Raw genomic sequence first — 5,646 nt, forward strand, 5'->3', positions numbered from 1 at the left:
CCAGCCTGCCCAGTCTCATGCAGTCCACCTCACTTCCTGTCCTGCCTGTTAGCTCATCAACCCTTTATCTCCAGTTCTCTTTTAAAGCCTATATCTTATCTCCATGTCTACACACACTTGCTAGCTGCGTGGTGAAGGGAGTAGGCTCTGCAAGCAGAAATGTTAAGTGGCAGAGCCCCTGCATCTTTCCAAAACTTAATTTCTCGTCTGTAAAACGTGGACAGTATGAATGTGCACCTTGTGGAATTGTGGTAGGATTTTAGGCCAGTGCTGTTTTTATCATGGTACCAACACATGTGGCTATTTACATTTAAATTAATGAATGTTAAAGTTTTAAAAACTCTGCTCCTCAGTTGCCCTCACCACATTTCAAGTGCTCACTAGCCACATGTGGCTGGGATGGCACAGAGAGAGAATACTTCCATCACTGAAGGAAATTCTATTGCGTGGTGCTGGTTTGGAAGCACTCAAGCCTGCACTGTGCATTGGCTCTGTGTAAAACTGGCCAGAAGTTGTAAACAAAGGGCAGAGACCGGGACTGCAAGGTCATGAAGTCCAGCAAAGTGTTGAGGGAGTCGCACTGGTTGAAGGCATTCTCTGGGATGTTGGTGGGCCAAGTTCAAAATGAGGTGTTCCAGTTTCTGCTGGAAGGCAGGTATATGAAAAATAATTCATTCTTCTGGTGGAAAAGGGACACCAAGCAGTGGGTGGGGTAGATAACAGTGAGAAGGGCTGGGCGGAGCCTGTACTTAGCAAGTAGGGTGCTGGCCCCATATACTGAGGGTGGCAGGTTCGAACCCGGCCCCTGCCAAACTGCAACAAAAAAATAGCTGGCGTTGTGATGGGTGCCCAAGAGCTGGAGATTGCTGTGAGCTGTGATGCCATAGCACTCTACCGAGGATGATAAAGTGAGACTCTGTCTCTAAAAAACAAAGAAAAAGCAGTGGGAAGGGGTTTCTAGCATCTAGAACTGCCAGCATTGAACTTTTCAAAGGTAATGTGGCCATGCGGGTTTAAAAACATGTTACGTTTTTTTTTTTTTTGAGACAGAGCCTTACTCTGTTGCCTTTAGTAAAGTGCCATGGCATTATAATTCACAGCAACTTTACACTCTTGGGCTTAAAAGATTCTCCTATCAGCCTCCCAAGTAGCTGGGACTATAAGCTCCTGCCACAATGCCTGGCTAGTTTTTCTATTTTTAGTAGAGATGGGGATCTCGCTCTTGCTCTGGCTGGTCTCCAATTCCTGAGTTTGGGCAATCCTCCTGCCTCAGCCTCCCAGAATGCTAGGATTACAGGCGTGAGCCACCATGCCTGGCCTGTTAGCGTCTTTTGTATATGCTCTGCTCATATTTTCTCTCTCCCTTCACCTCATTTTTTTCTTTTTACCAGAGAAGGAATTTTAGATCCCAACTCATGAGAACCACAAGGGATACATTTGTCTATCTGGCTCCTGTACAGAAAGGAGGAATCTGTGAGAAGTACAGTGACTTTTCTAAGGTCCCTCCATGATCCAGGGCAGAGTAGAACTTCTAGACACAGTGTCCCTGAAGCCAGAGCTTGGCACAGTGTTGCTGTCCCCTGAGAAATAAGGTGGTGTTTTCTGCATATCTAGCAAGCCCTGATTCATGCCTCAAGATCCTCCTTTAAGGGATGTCTGTTGACTCCCATGTTGACTGAGGCAGCGTGGTCGGCTCGTAGGTGCAGCTCCAGTGATGACCCCAGAGAGGGCAGGTCCTGGGGCTGCTCTGTTATTGTATTTGGGGTTGTTCCCAGCACAGCACTTGGCACCCAGGTGGTGCCCTGTAGGTGCTGGTTGAGCCAGGGAAAGAGGTGGTTCACATTGTTGATGTGTGAGTGTAAGAGTGCAGGTGTGTAAGTTATGTGGCTGGACCAGGGTGTCTGTAAACTTGAGGGCTCTTGACAAGCCAATTTTTTAGTGCCACGAACCCCTTGAGCAGCCTAATAAAGCTACGAGCCTGGGTGAAACCAGAGACCATTATCCTAAGCAAGGAATGGAATAGCAAACACCACAGGAACTCACCACATGGATTCCTGCTAAGAGTAGGTTTTTGTTTTGTTTTGTTTTGTTTTGAGATGGAGTCTCACTAAGTTGTCCAGGCAGCTCTAGAACTCCTGGGCTCAAGGGATCCTTCCCCCTTGGCCTTCCCAGTAGCTGAGTTTAGAGTTGCTCTCCAGCGCCAGCTTCAGAGTGGTTTTTAAGTACATTTCATTGAAGTACATATCTATGAAAAGTGCAGAAATCTAAAGTGTACTTGAGGGTATTTTCACGAATCCAACACACTTGTAGCTTAAGAAACTAACCATGACCAGCATCCCAGCAGGCTCCTGGCACTCTTCCAATTTGGTTTCCCAAGAGAAACCTCTTTTGGAAAAGTTTTCAAGTGCAAATTTTAAGGCTGAGAACATGAGTTTTAGAGGCTGAGTTTGGGGGAGGGGGGAATGTGATCGTGCAGGTGAAAGGTCGTAAGCTTGTGCGGAGCCATGGGATGTGCACGGGGTCTCCGTGAAGGTTGCCGAATGTGTGGGTTTCGGTATCAAGCTGCCGTGCTTTGTGTGGCAAAGAGGTTTGAGGGGCTATTTAGGGCACCCGAGCACAAGTTGAGGGGCGCTGTGCGGGGGCCGGGAGTCTGAGCGCGGTCCTCAAGCGCAGAATACCGAGGAGGGGGCTGCGCGTGGGCCTCGGGGGCGGGGCCTCGGCGGATTCGGAGGGGCGGGGCCTGCGGGCGCGCGCACGCAGCCGGCGCGCCCCCTCCCGGCCGCCATGTTGGCTGGTGTGTGGGTGTCAAACGGAGCCAGACGAGGCGGCGGTGGCGGGGGCCGCGGGCGGCGGCGGCGGCGGCGGCGGCAGCAGCGGCGGCTCAGCAGTCTCCGGTCGCTCTCGCCTCCCTTGCGCTACCGGCGGCCGCAGCCGCGCACTAACGCCGGCCTGGAGGAGCAGAGGTGAGTCAGGGCCCTCAGGGCTCGGGGAACGAAGCGGGGTCCCAGGGCGCGACCGCTCCCCCCTCCCTGGGGCGCAGACGCCCCCAGAACACAGGTTCTCCCCACGCCAGCAACCTCCACCCACGAGCATGCACCCCTGCTGCCCCAACTGGTCTCCATCCAGGCCCTGGGGGACCCTCTTCTTCCCAACCAGGCCCCGCCCCATGGGCTGGAGCATGGCCCCCTCCCCATCTGGATCCCTTTTTACGCTCTTAGGTCCTCTATTCTCCTGTAAGGAACAGCTTCGTTTTACGTCCTCGGAGTCTGGGACTCCATTGACTCTAACCTCAGATCCAGGAGACCCCTTTAGCTTGGAACAACCCCGCCCCCCTCCGCAAGCCGGGCGCCCCTGCTTGGAGCCCAGCCTGGTCTCCTTCCCGTTCCGGTGCAGAGCACTGCCCGGGCTCCCTCCAGGAATCGGTAGAGGGGTCCCCTTCTCTGTCCAGGATCTTAGCCCGTCCCCCCTCTCCTTGGTGCCATAGCAGGGCCCCCTTTCCCCTCCCCAGCCCCCACCCTCACAGAGCAGCGGGGACGGGGGCGGAAGAGCCAGGCTCCAGCTGCCTTTTGTTCCGCGTGGGATGGCAGAGCACCGGCCCGAGATCCTGTTCGGGGTTGGTGAATGGGTGCGTGGGGGCTCGCTTCTTCCGAGAGACCCTTCCTCTCTCTCCCCATGGGGCGGCTCCCTCAGAGCCTGGCGTGTTAGGAGAGGCTGGCCCTTCCTAGAGGAGTCGGTGCCAACAGGTTTTTGTTTGCGACCTGAAGTTGTCCCAGTGGCTTTGCTGGGGGCAGCTTGAGCTCCCTGGAAACCTGAGCAAGTGCCTATGAAAGCCCATTTCTCCCGCCCAGGACCTTCCTCTGGGCAGCTCCTTCGCTTTTGGGCTCCCCTGGGATGCATTTGAAGTATGTACTTGAAGATCGATTGAGCTTAACCGTCATTAGGGTTCACTTGGGGGAAACTGAGGCCCAGAAATGCAGTAATTTGCCCAAGGTCACACAGGAATATTGTGTCAGTGCCAGAACTGGAAACTCAGGCTCCAGGGCTCTCTCAGTGAAATTTAAGAGATGTATAGGATCCTTCTACATTTAACATTCATGTAAGAAAATAGGTGAAAAAAGATAAGTACAAGTTCTTCTTTTCAGCTCCAGAGAATACCCTGTGAAAAAAGGGATTGGAAAGGAGGCTAAAATGATTGAAAGAGGTGAATTTTAATTATCCACACTCTCCCTGAATACATGAAGATTTGGCAGAAAACACGTGCATCTGGTGGTTCTAGATCTGGAATGATAGGTGCTGACAAAATCTTAGACTGTACAGCAGTGATTGAGTTTGCACTGATAATTAAGTTTTCATCTGTATTTAAATGAACATCTGAAGGGACTGCAGTTAGTTTCTGAATCGTATTTCTTCCACTGCTTGTGTTGGAGGCAAGTGATTATGTTACGGAAACACATGTAGATCTTCCCATCTTTAATTATTAGTATTTTTACTTTTACATTTTTAAAGCTTTTTTGTTTCTCTAGGTTCAGAATTGGGCGAGTTCTTACCAGTCTCACTGGGCTATTCTTTTGTTAGCATTAAGAGTTTGGTAAAGTGTACACTTACTGTAAGGCAGGATTCAGGCTTGTCTTCCACAAGTCCCTTTACCAGGAGCAATTTTGGATTGTCCTGTGGGAGGTACTGATCTTCCTTGGTTTATGGGGGCTTTTTGCCTTTCTCTGAACCTTGAGCTGGACATATGGAGAACTCTGTGGAGCACTCTTCCAGCAAGTGTTGAGCCAAGCATTTGAAATGTGCAAAACTTTCAAGTGGTAATATCTATCATCGGGTGTGCAGTCTTAAAAAATGACCCAGCATCTATAGAAATTCTCTGTAGAAGTACACTTGCTCTTACATAATCTTCTTCCACAGTGAGTTGTGGATTGCCTAAGAGTTGGGATTCTGATAAGAATCCTACAAAATCAGTTGCAGAGTCTTTGGGACTTTGATTTATTTTAATGGTTTGGCTTTTCCTGAACTTAAAAGAAGGGCAGTTAAAAAAAATTGTTAGGAAGAGTAACAACTTTCAGTTCTTTGTGGACTAAAGTGCTAAGAGATTTTCATGCATGGAATTGTCATGGTCATTCTTTTGGGAAATGCACTGAAGTTTCCTAAGCTTTCTGGCAGTTGTTCTCATTGCTCCCTAGAACCTTCCTGTCATGTTGATAAGGTGTGACTGACCATGGTTGTTGTCGTTTTATGGCCTATGTACCTGGTGATGCTAAGCCTTGAAGAAGTCAAAGGGCTTGGATTTGGAGAACTTGAGGTTGGGGAGCATGTGAAGAATTACCTAGTTCTGCTCCACACTGTTGGTCTGCTGGACTTTTTATTCCTTTTTTTAATAAACAGAGTTTGACTTATTAACTCTCGGTAGATGCCGTGAAGTCACAGCTCACAGCAACCTCCAAATCCTTGGGTTTAGGTGATTCTGTTGCCTCAGTCTCCCAAGTAGCTGAGACTACAGACGCCTGCTACAATGCCCGGCTATTTTTTGTTGCGGTTAGGCTGGAGCTGGGTTTGAACCCATCACCCTCCGTATATGGGGCTGGTGCCCTACTCACTGAGCCACAGGTGCTGCCCTGCAGTCCCTGTGGTCCTTTTTTTTTT

General features: G+C 50.1%; 1 protein-coding gene across 2 annotated transcripts in view; it reads left to right on the forward strand.

Annotated features, from left to right (window-relative positions):
• Window positions 1–2,881: 2,881 nt before the first annotated feature.
• The window catches only part of EPN2 (epsin 2), an 85,162-nt gene continuing 82,397 nt past the window's right edge, over window positions 2,882–5,646 (forward strand). For both annotated transcript variants that reach the window (XM_012806075.2, XM_012806077.2), the window contains exon 1: window positions 2,882–2,963. The gene's annotated coding sequence lies outside the window, so the exon portion shown is untranslated. The remainder of the gene's footprint in view (window positions 2,964–5,646) is intronic.

Source organism: Otolemur garnettii, unplaced genomic scaffold (genome assembly GCF_000181295.1).
Source record: "Otolemur garnettii isolate 467f Iridium unplaced genomic scaffold, OtoGar3 scaffold00046, whole genome shotgun sequence".
NCBI classification, from domain to species: Eukaryota; Metazoa; Chordata; class Mammalia; order Primates; family Galagidae; genus Otolemur; species Otolemur garnettii.